Source organism: Schistocerca piceifrons, chromosome 8, assembly GCF_021461385.2.
Source record: "Schistocerca piceifrons isolate TAMUIC-IGC-003096 chromosome 8, iqSchPice1.1, whole genome shotgun sequence".
NCBI lineage: Eukaryota > Metazoa > Arthropoda > Insecta > Orthoptera > Acrididae > Schistocerca > Schistocerca piceifrons.
Genome location: NC_060145.1, coordinates 142,041,591 through 142,055,104, shown reverse-complemented (window position 1 = coordinate 142,055,104; position 13,514 = coordinate 142,041,591). Strand labels below are relative to the sequence as shown.

At 52.0% G+C, this 13,514-nt stretch overlaps 20 non-coding genes across 20 annotated transcripts; 8 read left to right on the top strand and 12 right to left on the bottom strand.

Moving 5' to 3' along the window:
- Window positions 1-4,515: 4,515 nt before the first annotated feature.
- On the bottom strand, window positions 4,516-4,587 carry Trnad-guc. Its single transcript has one exon. It is a non-coding gene; the product is annotated as a tRNA-Asp (tRNA).
- Window positions 4,588-4,698: 111 nt separating this feature from the next.
- On the bottom strand, window positions 4,699-4,790 carry Trnai-uau. Its single transcript is given in 2 exon segments — window positions 4,699-4,734; window positions 4,753-4,790. It is a non-coding gene; the product is annotated as a tRNA-Ile (tRNA).
- Window positions 4,791-5,231: 441 nt separating this feature from the next.
- Window positions 5,232-5,304, top strand: Trnar-acg. The gene has a single exon. It is a non-coding gene; the product is annotated as a tRNA-Arg (tRNA).
- Window positions 5,305-5,578: 274 nt separating this feature from the next.
- Window positions 5,579-5,650, top strand: Trnai-uau. The gene has a single exon. It is a non-coding gene; the product is annotated as a tRNA-Ile (tRNA).
- Window positions 5,651-6,060: 410 nt separating this feature from the next.
- Window positions 6,061-6,152, bottom strand: Trnai-uau. The gene is given in 2 exon segments: window positions 6,061-6,096; window positions 6,115-6,152. It is a non-coding gene; the product is annotated as a tRNA-Ile (tRNA).
- A 441-nt stretch (window positions 6,153-6,593) lies between these two features.
- Trnar-acg lies at window positions 6,594-6,666 on the top strand. The gene has a single exon. It is a non-coding gene; the product is annotated as a tRNA-Arg (tRNA).
- A 582-nt stretch (window positions 6,667-7,248) lies between these two features.
- Trnad-guc lies at window positions 7,249-7,320 on the bottom strand. Its single transcript has one exon. It is a non-coding gene; the product is annotated as a tRNA-Asp (tRNA).
- Window positions 7,321-7,431: 111 nt separating this feature from the next.
- On the bottom strand, window positions 7,432-7,523 carry Trnai-uau. The gene is given in 2 exon segments: window positions 7,432-7,467; window positions 7,486-7,523. It is a non-coding gene; the product is annotated as a tRNA-Ile (tRNA).
- A 441-nt stretch (window positions 7,524-7,964) lies between these two features.
- On the top strand, window positions 7,965-8,037 carry Trnar-acg. Its single transcript has one exon. It is a non-coding gene; the product is annotated as a tRNA-Arg (tRNA).
- Window positions 8,038-8,619: 582 nt separating this feature from the next.
- On the bottom strand, window positions 8,620-8,691 carry Trnad-guc. Its single transcript has one exon. It is a non-coding gene; the product is annotated as a tRNA-Asp (tRNA).
- Window positions 8,692-8,802: 111 nt separating this feature from the next.
- Trnai-uau lies at window positions 8,803-8,894 on the bottom strand. The gene is given in 2 exon segments: window positions 8,803-8,838; window positions 8,857-8,894. It is a non-coding gene; the product is annotated as a tRNA-Ile (tRNA).
- A 441-nt stretch (window positions 8,895-9,335) lies between these two features.
- Trnar-acg lies at window positions 9,336-9,408 on the top strand. The gene has a single exon. It is a non-coding gene; the product is annotated as a tRNA-Arg (tRNA).
- A 582-nt stretch (window positions 9,409-9,990) lies between these two features.
- Window positions 9,991-10,062, bottom strand: Trnad-guc. The gene has a single exon. It is a non-coding gene; the product is annotated as a tRNA-Asp (tRNA).
- Window positions 10,063-10,173: 111 nt separating this feature from the next.
- On the bottom strand, window positions 10,174-10,265 carry Trnai-uau. Its single transcript is given in 2 exon segments — window positions 10,174-10,209; window positions 10,228-10,265. It is a non-coding gene; the product is annotated as a tRNA-Ile (tRNA).
- A 441-nt stretch (window positions 10,266-10,706) lies between these two features.
- Trnar-acg lies at window positions 10,707-10,779 on the top strand. The gene has a single exon. It is a non-coding gene; the product is annotated as a tRNA-Arg (tRNA).
- Window positions 10,780-11,535: 756 nt separating this feature from the next.
- Window positions 11,536-11,627, bottom strand: Trnai-uau. The gene is given in 2 exon segments: window positions 11,536-11,571; window positions 11,590-11,627. It is a non-coding gene; the product is annotated as a tRNA-Ile (tRNA).
- A 441-nt stretch (window positions 11,628-12,068) lies between these two features.
- Window positions 12,069-12,141, top strand: Trnar-acg. The gene has a single exon. It is a non-coding gene; the product is annotated as a tRNA-Arg (tRNA).
- Window positions 12,142-12,723: 582 nt separating this feature from the next.
- On the bottom strand, window positions 12,724-12,795 carry Trnad-guc. The gene has a single exon. It is a non-coding gene; the product is annotated as a tRNA-Asp (tRNA).
- A 111-nt stretch (window positions 12,796-12,906) lies between these two features.
- Window positions 12,907-12,998, bottom strand: Trnai-uau. Its single transcript is given in 2 exon segments — window positions 12,907-12,942; window positions 12,961-12,998. It is a non-coding gene; the product is annotated as a tRNA-Ile (tRNA).
- A 441-nt stretch (window positions 12,999-13,439) lies between these two features.
- On the top strand, window positions 13,440-13,512 carry Trnar-acg. The gene has a single exon. It is a non-coding gene; the product is annotated as a tRNA-Arg (tRNA).
- Window positions 13,513-13,514: the final 2 nt, after the last annotated feature.

Here is a 13,514-nt window from a genome sequence, read left to right as displayed (position 1 = left end):
TCTGCCAGCGGAGCTGCTCCGCTTCCTTCCAACTCTGCGGCCTCGGACCTTCCTGCTCACGTTTCGCCTCCGTGCAGTCCATGTTTGCCGGAAGCTAGTGCAGGTGTTGACCATTCCGTTTTGTCGAATGTTTCCCCCGCGACCCCGGATCCCGCATGTGGACCGGCGCGGGTGGTGTCGGATACAGAACTTGACCCTCCTACGTCACCGGCGGCTGAAGTTTCCTTGCCCGTCAGCCGACGCAAGTTACGCGTTCAGCCGAACGTTAATGCTGTTCGTAAAAAACCGAAACGTAAGGGATCCGCGGAACGGGGTAGCAGTCCCCCTCCCTCGGATGCCTCCGTCACCCCTGCTATGGACTGTGACGCTGGTGCGTCGGTGTAGGTGATTTGTTTTCTCGCTTTTCTCTCTATGGTTCAAGCATACACCTTTCTTACCTTAAATGTTAACCGTATTGAGTCCGACGTTCGCATTGCCTCTTTGCGGCAGTTTATTTACGACGCCTGTGCGGACGTAGTGTTTTTGCAGGAAGTGTTGTTTTCTGATCTCTCTCTACCTGGATTTCAAACTGTTTTTAATGTCGCGCCGGAATATTCAACAGGAACTGCTCTTTTCTTTCGAGAGGGCATTCCTATTACTGACATTGAATTCCTTGACTCTGGCCGTGGGATTGGTTGTCGTCTTTTTGATCTCCGCCTCGTTGTTTTGTATGCCCCCTCTGGTTCGGGTCACACTGTGGCTCGATCGCGCTTTTATAAAGAAGAGCTTATTTATCTTTTGCGCCAGAGTCCTCGGAGTCTCCTGCTCGGAGGCGATTTTAATTGTGTTTTACGCCCTGCAGACCAGTCCCCCAATTTTAATTATTGCCGTGATTTACATGACTTAGTTCGTACGATGCATCTGCGTGATGTTTGGGAACACAAATATCCAACCCTGGTGAAATATACGTTTTTTACCGCGTCCTCATGCAGTAGACTCGACAGATTCTATTTATCTGATTTTTTATGTGATAAAATTCTTTCTGTCGATGTTATTCCTACTAGTTTTTCTGACCATTGTGCTTTTACTGCAACTGTAAATCTTAGTCGCCAACCTGCAAAACTTTATCGTTCCCAGTGGATGTTAAATGTTTCCCACCTTGCCGACAGTGCTATGGATGATGTTATAAGTGGCGTGTGGGAGCGATGTCTTCGCTCTGTCCCGCGATACCCCTCCTTGCTGGTTTGGTGGACTGCGTTTGCCAAGCCCAAGATTCGTCAGACTTTGATTTTCTACTGTGCTGCTAGGACGCGTGATTTTAAGAACACGTATGAATATTACTACTCTGTCCTGCGTGAACTATATGACGCGGCGGGTACCTCTCCACTGCGGATCCATGATGTTCGTCGTATTAAAGCCAAGCTCTTGAGCCTTAAACGACGACAGATGGATGGTCTGCGAGTTAAGTCGAAACCTCACTCTCTTGTTGAAGGTGAACTGACATCCTTGTACCACCTGCTACGGCATCAGACTCGTCGTCGTCGCTCCTTCATCTCTTCTCTTACGGTGGATGATGGGCGACAGCTTAGTGCACAGGAGGAAATGGTTCGTGCTCTTCATCAGTATTACACTAGTCTCTATTCTGCCGATGATTCTGGTGAGTCTCTTTCGGATGATGTCTTTGGGGATCTAACTGCGACGATCGCGCCTGACGCGAACGGCGAATTTCTCCGGGAGTTCCAGGTAGATGATGTTTTCGATTTTATTGCTCGCTCTCCGTCCAGTAAATCGCCGGGTCCAGACGGCCTGCCTAAAGAATTTTATCTCCGTTTTTGGCCTCTTTTGGGTGGCATTTTTACGCAGATTTTAAATGAGATTGTCAGAGGGATGGATGTGCCTGCCGATTTTAAAGTAGGGAAAATTGTTTTAATTCCGAAGTCCTCTGGTCGTTTATCTGCTGCCAATCTTCGTCCGCTCACATTGCTGAATTTTGACTATAAGACAGCTGCTAGAGCGCTCAATAGCCGGCTGTCTTCTCTGCTTCGGGGTGTGATTGGTGCACATCAATGTTGTTTTCATGATAGATCTATTCTGACACCAGTAGCCGAATATCGGGATGTTGTCTCGGTTGCGGCGGTTACAAACGTACATTGTGCCTTTGCCTTCCTTGATTTTTATAAGGCTTTTGATCACGTCAGTCATGTGTTTTTAGATCGTGTTTTAGGTACAATAGGTTTTAACGCTTCATCACGTGGTGTTCTTGGCAATTTGTACAGGGGAATAACAGCTCGGGTGTCAGTCAATGGGCAGCTGACGCCGCCCATTGCTATCCGCCGCGGAGTGCCTCAGGGTAGTCCGCTCTCTATGTCTTTATTCGTTTTGTCCCTGGAACCGCTGCTTCGGACTATTGCTCTCAAGCTTCAGGGTATGTCCCTCTCTGGTGGGAAGCTCTCGGTTAAGGCATATGCGGATGATGTCGTTGTTCTCCTCCGTCAACGAGATGATATCCCGTTGTTGAAAGGGGCAGTTGATGCATACTGTCGTGTCTCTGGAGCGCGTCTCAATCAGGGTAAATGTAAGTTCCTTGATATTCGAGGATTTCGCGATGCTGACGTCCCTTGGGCCACTTTTGTCGATCGCCATACGTCCTTGGGGATTATCATTGATCGGTGTCCTCTAAAAATGGCGGCTCTCAATTGGAAATCTGTCACCGAGAAGATACAGGGGGCTCTGATGGTCCATGAGCAGCGCTCTGCTACCATTTTGCAAAAAGTCAGAATTTTAGACACCTACGTCCTATGTAAAGCTTATTATGTTGCTCAGCTGTTCCCACTTCCCATGATGGTGGCGAAAAGGTTGCGCCAATTGTCTAGCAGGTTTATATGGAAGGGCCATCTATTCAAGTTACGTTACGAGGTAATGACGAAACCGCGTCTCTCCGGAGGCTTGGGCCTCTCTGACATTACTCGCAAGGCGTCTGCTTTGTACGTCCGCCGAACGACTCTAATTGTTACGCAAGAAGTGACTTCAATTACATCCAGGCTTTTTACTGTTGTGCGTCCGGCGAGCCTTGCTCCACCTGTCGATGTCGGACGCCTCAATTTTAAGTTGAAACACATTCGGGAATTTTACATTGCGGTGAGTTACCTCGGTGACGTCTTCTTGCGGCGACCGGTGCCAACGACCAAGAGCTTGATTGCCCGCTGGGAGGGGCTGGCCAGTCCCAATCCAATAGAACTGGCGTCTCCATCCGTGTCCTGGAGGAACGTCTGGAAGAACGTTAGTCTGCCGATCCACTCTATGGCCGTGGCGTCCACGTGGTATAGGGTAATAAATAATTTGGTTCCCACCAATGTACGACTGCACCGTATTGGTCTTTCTGACACGGACACCTGTACTCGGTGTGGTCTCCTGGATACCCTTGAACATCGATTCACCTGCTGTGGGCACCTTGCTAATTGGCGTTGGCTCAGGAAACAACTTGCTTTTGTCACTAGGTCTGCTGAAGCCGCTTATACTATTGACATCATCGTCCGGCCCGATTCTTCCTTTTTTCCGCGGACGAAGCTCCATACCGTCATGTGGTTGATTGGCCATTTCGTACATTTTGTCAACAGTTGTCATGAAGAGGATGGACACCTAGCGTTTCGGCAGTACATGCTTACTGCTTACTGGCAGCGCTTGCGATTGCCAGGCCTCCGAGATGATTTTGCCAATATGCTTAGCCTGACATTTGAAAGAGAGGGTGTTGGCTAAGGTCACCTGTGTGAGCCATTTTCTTTTATACTGTTTCTGACTTTGCCGCCTTTATGTATGTTTCTTCTCTACACCAGGACTGAAGTTTTCGTGTTTTAACCTTTATTTCAGTAAGCAGTCTACATTATATAGTCATGTTTTAGGATTTTAATTTCAGCACTGTAAAAAAAAAAAAAAAAAAAAATCCTGGCAGGGTCGGCATTTTGTTAGTTGCGGGCGCGTAGCTAGGCAGTGCATTCGAATGTTTCCGCCTGCGTGCAGTGCAATGTCAATCCTGAGCATCTCGCAGCTGCATCTCGAGACGATCGTGGTAAATATCGCTTCGTGCAAGCGTCAGCGTAGCGTCAGTCGAGCAAAGTCGAGACAAGTCAAGCTGAGAGATGTCACACAGTTAATTAATCGGTACGCGACGCAGACAACGCATTTCCAAGTGTCCCATGTCACGCACCGAAGAGGGAGGACGCCTGCACGCAGCAGAGTGGCGCAGTGGAAGCGTGCTGGGCCCATAACCCAGAGGTCCGTGGATCGAAACCACGCTCTGCTAAAATTATTCTTTTTCTTGGGTGCTTCGAGCTCGTTCACTAAGCCTCGGGTGCGATGATTCAGCGTCAACAGCAAACCCTGTAAGTTCTGAAACGACGACGACGTGGTGTGAAGAATACGAGAAACACTTCCTAAGACGCAGACTTTCTTACGATTCTGCAGCAACTACATTTCTCGATCACAACGTTAATGTCCTTTCGGGCCACACGTGCAACTTTTGCGATATAAAAATCGCACCTCCCCGGCGGGGAATCGAACCCCGGTCTCCCGCGTGACAGGCGTGGATACTAACCACTATACTACCGAGGAATGCGCAATACTTACCTCCAATGCACGCTCACTTATGATTCTCAAGTAGGTGATACATCTCAAATCTAGCGTCCCGATGCTTTTAGAGTCAGCTGCTACGAAATAAAAGCATGCCCCAGGTGAGGCTCGAACTCACAACCCCGGCATTGCTCACGGCTACTGCCTTATAAGTACCGTGCGCTAACCAATTGCGCCACTGGGGCTACAGCAGGGTGCTTTCAGTTAGCGGTATTCGCTTTGCTGCCAACCTGTTGTGGCTACAGACCCATCATACGACCGTCACCTGCGGCCATACTGCGACTTTAGCACCTGTCTACGGATGCTTCATACGATTCTTGTTTCATATGCTACACTTACAAGCATATCAGCCGCTTGTCATCACCGAAAAATTGCAGAAAACGCGCGCCTTGCCGTCTGCTACCTGTCCAACGGCGAGGGCAGATGTGTGGCAAGCTCTAAGCTATGCAGGCGCACCATGGCCGAGCAGCTAGAGGAGAGATGCCTTCCTTGGCAGCTCCCTGCAGAGTGCGGAAGACCGGAGTGGCCGCGCCGCCGTTGTCAGTGGACGACACGCAGTTGGCGAGCCACCGAGAACACGTTGCTCCGCGATGTGTACCCGCCTCTTACTACGCAACGCGACCAGTGGCCCTGTGGCGCAACGGATAACGCGTCTGACTACGGATCAGAAGATTCCAGGTTCGAATCCTGGCAGGGTCGGCATTTTGTTAGTTGCGGGCGCGTAGCTAGGCAGTGCATTCGAATGTTTCCGCCTGCGTGCAGTGCAATGTCAATCCTGAGCATCTCGCAGCTGCATCTCGAGACGATCGTGGTAAATATCGCTTCGTGCAAGCGTCAGCGTAGCGTCAGTCGAGCAAAGTCGAGACAAGTCAAGCTGAGAGATGTCACACAGTTAGTTAATAGGTACGCGACGCAGACAACGCATTTCCAAGTGTCCCATGTCACGCACCGAAGAGGGAGGACGCCTGCACGCAGCAGAGTGGCGCAGTGGAAGCGTGCTGGGCCTATAACCCAGAGGTCCGTGGATCGAAACCACGCTCTGCTAAAATTATTCTTTTTCTTGGGTGCTTCGAGCTCGTTCACTAAGCCTCGGGTGCGATGATTCAGCGTCAACAGCAAACCCTGTAAGTTCTGAAACGACGACGACGTGGTGTGAAGAATACGAGAAACACTTCCTAAGACGCAGACTTTCTTACGATTCTGCAGCAACTACATTTCTCGATCACAACGTTAATGTCCTTTCGGGCCACACGTGCAACTTTTGCGATATAAAAATCGCACCTCCCCGGCGGGGAATCGAACCCCGGTCTCCCGCGTGGATACTAACCACTATACTACCGAGGAATGCGCAATACTTACCTACAATGCACGCTCACTTATGATTCTCAAGTAGGTGATACATCTCAAATCTAGCGTCCCGATGCTTTTAGAGTCAGCTGCTACGAAATAAAAGCATGCCCCAGGTGAGGCTCGAACTCACAACCCCGGCATTGCTCACGGCTACTGCCTTATAAGTACCGTGCGCTAACCAATTGCGCCACTGGGGCTACAGCAGGGTGCTTTCAGTTAGCGGTATTCGCTTTGCTGCCAACCTGTTGTGGCTACAGACCCATCATACGACCGTCACCTGCGGCCATACTGCGACTTTAGCACCTGTCTACGGATGCTTCATACGATTCTTGTTTCATATGCTACACTTACAAGCATATCAGCCGCTTGTCATCACCGAAAAATTGCAGAAAACGCGCGCCTTGCCGTCTGCTACCTGTCCAACGGCGAGGGCAGATGTGTGGCAAGCTCTAAGCTATGCAGGCGCACCATGGCCGAGCAGCTAGAGGAGAGATGCCTTCCTTGGCAGCTCCCTGCAGAGTGCGGAAGACCGGAGTGGCCGCGCCGCCGTTGTCAGTGGACGACACGCAGTTGGCGAGCCACCGAGAACACGTTGCTCCGCGATGTGTACCCGCCTCTTACTACGCAACGCGACCAGTGGCCCTGTGGCGCAACGGATAACGCGTCTGACTACGGATCAGAAGATTCCAGGTTCGAATCCTGGCAGGGTCGGCATTTTGTTAGTTGCGGGCGCGTAGCTAGGCAGTGCATTCGAATGTTTCCGCCTGCGTGCAGTGCAATGTCAATCCTGAGCATCTCGCAGCTGCATCTCGAGACGATCGTGGTAAATATCGCTTCGTGCAAGCGTCAGCGTAGCGTCAGTCGAGCAAAGTCGAGACAAGTCAAGCTGAGAGATGTCACACAGTTAATTAATCGGTACGCGACGCAGACAACGCATTTCCAAGTGTCCCATGTCACGCACCGAAGAGGGAGGACGCCTGCACGCAGCAGAGTGGCGCAGTGGAAGCGTGCTGGGCCCATAACCCAGAGGTCCGTGGATCGAAACCACGCTCTGCTAAAATTATTCTTTTTCTTGGGTGCTTCGAGCTCGTTCACTAAGCCTCGGGTGCGATGATTCAGCGTCAACAGCAAACCCTGTAAGTTCTGAAACGACGACGACGTGGTGTGAAGAATACGAGAAACACTTCCTAAGACGCAGACTTTCTTACGATTCTGCAGCAACTACATTTCTCGATCACAACGTTAATGTCCTTTCGGGCCACACGTGCAACTTTTGCGATATAAAAATCGCACCTCCCCGGCGGGGAATCGAACCCCGGTCTCCCGCGTGACAGGCGGGGATACTAACCACTATACTACCGAGGAATGCGCAATACTTACCTACAATGCACGCTCACTTATGATTCTCAAGTAGGTGATACATCTCAAATCTAGCGTCCCGATGCTTTTAGAGTCAGCTGCTACGAAATAAAAGCATGCCCCAGGTGAGGCTCGAACTCACAACCCCGGCATTGCTCACGGCTACTGCCTTATAAGTACCGTGCGCTAACCAATTGCGCCACTGGGGCTACAGCAGGGTGCTTTCAGTTAGCGGTATTCGCTTTGCTGCCAACCTGTTGTGGCTACAGACCCATCATACGACCGTCACCTGCGGCCATACTGCGACTTTAGCACCTGTCTACGGATGCTTCATACGATTCTTGTTTCATATGCTACACTTACAAGCATATCAGCCGCTTGTCATCACCGAAAAATTGCAGAAAACGCGCGCCTTGCCGTCTGCTACCTGTCCAACGGCGAGGGCAGATGTGTGGCAAGCTCTAAGCTATGCAGGCGCACCATGGCCGAGCAGCTAGAGGAGAGATGCCTTCCTTGGCAGCTCCCTGCAGAGTGCGGAAGACCGGAGTGGCCGCGCCGCCGTTGTCAGTGGACGACACGCAGTTGGCGAGCCACCGAGAACACGTTGCTCCGCGATGTGTACCCGCCTCTTACTACGCAACGCGACCAGTGGCCCTGTGGCGCAACGGATAACGCGTCTGACTACGGATCAGAAGATTCCAGGTTCGAATCCTGGCAGGGTCGGCATTTTGTTAGTTGCGGGCGCGTAGCTAGGCAGTGCATTCGAATGTTTCCGCCTGCGTGCAGTGCAATGTCAATCCTGAGCATCTCGCAGCTGCATCTCGAGACGATCGTGGTAAATATCGCTTCGTGCAAGCGTCAGCGTAGCGTCAGTCGAGCAAAGTCGAGACAAGTCAAGCTGAGAGATGTCACACAGTTAATTAATCGGTACGCGACGCAGACAACGCATTTCCAAGTGTCCCATGTCACGCACCGAAGAGGGAGGACACCTGCACGCAGCAGAGTGGCGCAGTGGAAGCGTGCTGGGCCCATAACCCAGAGGTCCGTGGATCGAAACCACGCTCTGCTAAAATTATTCTTTTTCTTGGGTGCTTCGAGCTCGTTCACTAAGCCTCGGGTGCGATGATTCAGCGTCAACAGCAAACCCTGTAAGTTCTGAAACGACGACGACGTGGTGTGAAGAATACGAGAAACACTTCCTAAGACGCAGACTTTCTTACGATTCTGCAGCAACTACATTTCTCGATCACAACGTTAATGTCCTTTCGGGCCACACGTGCAACTTTTGCGATATAAAAATCGCACCTCCCCGGCGGGGAATCGAACCCCGGTCTCCCGCGTGACAGGCGGGGATACTAACCACTATACTACCGAGGAATGCGCAATACTTACCTACAATGCACGCTCACTTATGATTCTCAAGTAGGTGAATCATCTCAAATCTAGCGTCCCGATGCTTTTAGAGTCAGCTGCTACGAAATAAAAGCATGCCCCAGGTGAGGCTCGAACTCACAACCCCGGCATTGCTCACGGCTACTGCCTTATAAGTACCGTGCGCTAACCAATTGCGCCACTGGGGCTACAGCAGGGTGCTTTCAGTTAGCGGTATTCGCTTTGCTGCCAACCTGTTGTGGCTACAGACCCATCATACGACCGTCACCTGCGGCCATACTGCGACTTTAGCACCTGTCTACGGATGCTTCATACGATTCTTGTTTCATATGCTACACTTACAAGCATATCAGCCGCTTGTCATCACCGAAAAATTGCAGAAAACGCGCGCCTTGCCGTCTGCTACCTGTCCAACGGCGAGGGCAGATGTGTGGCAAGCTCTAAGCTATGCAGGCGCACCATGGCCGAGCAGCTAGAGGAGAGATGCCTTCCTTGGCAGCTCCCTGCAGAGTGCGGAAGACCGGAGTGGCCGCGCCGCCGTTGTCAGTGGACGACACGCAGTTGGCGAGCCACCGAGAACACGTTGCTCCGCGATGTGTACCCGCCTCTTACTACGCAACGCGACCAGTGGCCCTGTGGCGCAACGGATAACGCGTCTGACTACGGATCAGAAGATTCCAGGTTCGAATCCTGGCAGGGTCGGCATTTTGTTAGTTGCGGGCGCGTAGCTAGGCAGTGCATTCGAATGTTTCCGCCTGCGTGCAGTGCAATGTCAATCCTGAGCATCTCGCAGCTGCATCTCGAGACGATCGTGGTAAATATCGCTTCGTGCAAGCGTCAGCGTAGCGTCAGTCGAGCAAAGTCGAGACAAGTCAAGCTGAGAGATGTCACACAGTTAATTAATCGGTACGCGACGCAGACAACGCATTTCCAAGTGTCCCATGTCACGCACCGAAGAGGGAGGACGCCTGCACGCAGCAGAGTGGCGCAGTGGAAGCGTGCTGGGCCCATAACCCAGAGGTCCGTGGATCGAAACCACGCTCTGCTAAAATTATTCTTTTTCTTGGGTGCTTCGAGCTCGTTCACTAAGCCTCGGGTGCGATGATTCAGCGTCAAGAGCAAACCCTGTAAGTTCTGAAACGACGACGACGTGGTGTGAAGAATACGAGAAACACTTCCTAAGACGCAGACTTTCTTACGATTCTGCAGCAACTACATTTCTCGATCACAACGTTAATGTCCTTTCGGGCCACACGTGCAACTTTTGCGATATAAAAATCGCACCTCCACGGCGGGGAATCGAACCCCGGTCTCCCGCGTGACAGGCGGGGATACTAACCACTATACTACCGAGGAATGCGCAATACTTACCTACAATGCACGCTCACTTATGATTCTCAAGTAGGTGATACATCTCAAATCTAGCGTCCCGATGCTTTTAGAGTCAGCTGCTACGAAATAAAAGCATGCCCCAGGTGAGGCTCGAACTCACAACCCCGGCATTGCTCACGGCTACTGCCTTATAAGTACCGTGCGCTAACCAATTGCGCCACTGGGGCTACAGCAGGGTGCTTTCAGTTAGCGGTATTCGCTTTGCTGCCAACCTGTTGTGGCTACAGACCCATCATACGACCGTCACCTGCGGCCATACTGCGACTTTAGCACCTGTCTACGGATGCTTCATACGATTCTTGTTTCATATGCTACACTTACAAGCATATCAGCCGCTTGTCATCACCGAAAAATTGCAGAAAACGCGCGCCTTGCCGTCTGCTACCTGTCCAACGGCGAGGGCAGATGTGTGGCAAGCTCTAAGCTATGCAGGCGCACCATGGCCGAGCAGCTAGAGGAGAGATGCCTTCCTTGGCAGCTCCCTGCAGAGTGCGGAAGACCGGAGTGGCCGCGCCGCCGTTGTCAGTGGACGACACGCAGTTGGCGAGCCACCGAGAACACGTTGCTCCGCGATGTGTACCCGCCTCTTACTACGCAACGCGACCAGTGGCCCTGTGGCGCAACGGATAACGCGTCTGACTACGGATCAGAAGATTCCAGGTTCGAATCCTGGCAGGGTCGGCATTTTGTTAGTTGCGGGCGCGTAGCTAGGCAGTGCATTCGAATGTTTCCGCCTGCGTGCAGTGCAATGTCAATCCTGAGCATCTCGCAGCTGCATCTCGAGACGATCGTGGTAAATATCGCTTCGTGCAAGCGTCAGCGTAGCGTCAGTCGAGCAAAGTCGAGACAAGTCAAGCTGAGAGATGTCACACAGTTAATTAATCGGTACGCGACGCAGACAACGCATTTCCAAGTGTCCCATGTCACGCACCGAAGAGGGAGGACGCCTGCACGCAGCAGAGTGGCGCAGTGGAAGCGTGCTGGGCCCATAACCCAGAGGTCCGTGGATCGAAACCACGCTCTGCTAAAATTATTCTTTTTCTTGGGTGCTTCGAGCTCGTTCACTAAGCCTCGGGTGCGATGATTCAGCGTCAACAGCAAACCCTGTAAGTTCTGAAACGACGACGACGTGGTGTGAAGAATACGAGAAACACTTCCTAAGACGCAGACTTTCTTACGATTCTGCAGCAACTACATTTCTCGATCACAACGTTAATGTCCTTTCGGGCCACACGTGCAACTTTTGCGATATAAAAATCGCACCTCCCCGGCGGGGAATCGAACCCCGGTCTCCCGCGTGGATACTAACCACTATACTACCGAGGAATGCGCAATACTTACCTACAATGCACGCTCACTTATGATTCTCAAGTAGGTGATACATCTCAAATCTAGCGTCCCGATGCTTTTAGAGTCAGCTGCTACGAAATAAAAGCATGCCCCAGGTGAGGCTCGAACTCACAACCCCGGCATTGCTCACGGCTACTGCCTTATAAGTACCGTGCGCTAACCAATTGCGCCACTGGGGCTACAGCAGGGTGCTTTCAGTTAGCGGTATTCGCTTTGCTGCCAACCTGTTGTGGCTACAGACCCATCATACGACCGTCACCTGCGGCCATACTGCGACTTTAGCACCTGTCTACGGATGCTTCATACGATTCTTGTTTCATATGCTACACTTACAAGCATATCAGCCGCTTGTCATCACCGAAAAATTGCAGAAAACGCGCGCCTTGCCGTCTGCTACCTGTCCAACGGCGAGGGCAGATGTGTGGCAAGCTCTAAGCTATGCAGGCGCACCATGGCCGAGCAGCTAGAGGAGAGATGCCTTCCTTGGCAGCTCCCTGCAGAGTGCGGAAGACCGGAGTGGCCGCGCCGCCGTTGTCAGTGGACGACACGCAGTTGGCGAGCCACCGAGAACACGTTGCTCCGCGATGTGTACCCGCCTCTTACTACGCAACGCGACCAGTGGCCCTGTGGCGCAACGGATAACGCGTCTGACTACGGATCAGAAGATTCCAGGTTCGAATCCTGGCAGGGTCGGCATTTTGTTAGTTGCGGGCGCGTAGCTAGGCAGTGCATTCGAATGTTTCCGCCTGCGTGCAGTGCAATGTCAATCCTGAGCATCTCGCAGCTGCATCTCGAGACGATCGTGGTAAATATCGCTTCGTGCAAGCGTCAGCGTAGCGTCAGTCGAGCAAAGTCGAGACAAGTCAAGCTGAGAGATGTCACACAGTTAATTAATCGGTACGCGACGCAGACAACGCATTTCCAAGTGTCCCATGTCACGCACCGAAGAGGGAGGACGCCTGCACGCAGCAGAGTGGCGCAGTGGAAGCGTGCTGGGCCCATAACCCAGAGGTCCGTGGATCGAAACCACGCTCTGCTAAAATTATTCTTTTTCTTGGGTGCTTCGAGCTCGTTCACTAAGCCTCGGGTGCGATGATTCAGCGTCAACAGCAAACCCTGTAAGTTCTGAAACGACGACGACGTGGTGTGAAGAATACGAGAAACACTTCCTAAGACGCAGACTTTCTTACGATTCTGCAGCAACTACATTTCTCGATCACAACGTTAATGTCCTTTCGGGCCACACGTGCAACTTTTGCGATATAAAAATCGCACCTCCCCGGCGGGGAATCGAACCCCGGTCTCCCGCGTGACAGGCGTGGATACTAACCACTATACTACCGAGGAATGCGCAATACTTACCTCCAATGCACGCTCACTTATGATTCTCAAGTAGGTGATACATCTCAAATCTAGCGTCCCGATGCTTTTAGAGTCAGCTGCTACGAAATAAAAGCATGCCCCAGGTGAGGCTCGAACTCACAACCCCGGCATTGCTCACGGCTACTGCCTTATAAGTACCGTGCGCTAACCAATTGCGCCACTGGGGCTACAGCAGGGTGCTTTCAGTTAGCGGTATTCGCTTTGCTGCCAACCTGTTGTGGCTACAGACCCATCATACGACCGTCACCTGCGGCCATACTGCGACTTTAGCACCTGTCTACGGATGCTTCATACGATTCTTGTTTCATATGCTACACTTACAAGCATATCAGCCGCTTGTCATCACCGAAAAATTGCAGAAAACGCGCGCCTTGCCGTCTGCTACCTGTCCAACGGCGAGGGCAGATGTGTGGCAAGCTCTAAGCTATGCAGGCGCACCATGGCCGAGCAGCTAGAGGAGAGATGCCTTCCTTGGCAGCTCCCTGCAGAGTGCGGAAGACCGGAGTGGCCGCGCCGCCGTTGTCAGTGGACGACACGCAGTTGGCGAGCCACCGAGAACACGTTGCTCCGCGATGTGTACCCGCCTCTTACTACGCAACGCGACCAGTGGCCCTGTGGCGCAACGGATAACGCGTCTGACTACGGATCAGAAGATTCCAGGTTCGAATCCTGGCAGGGTCGGC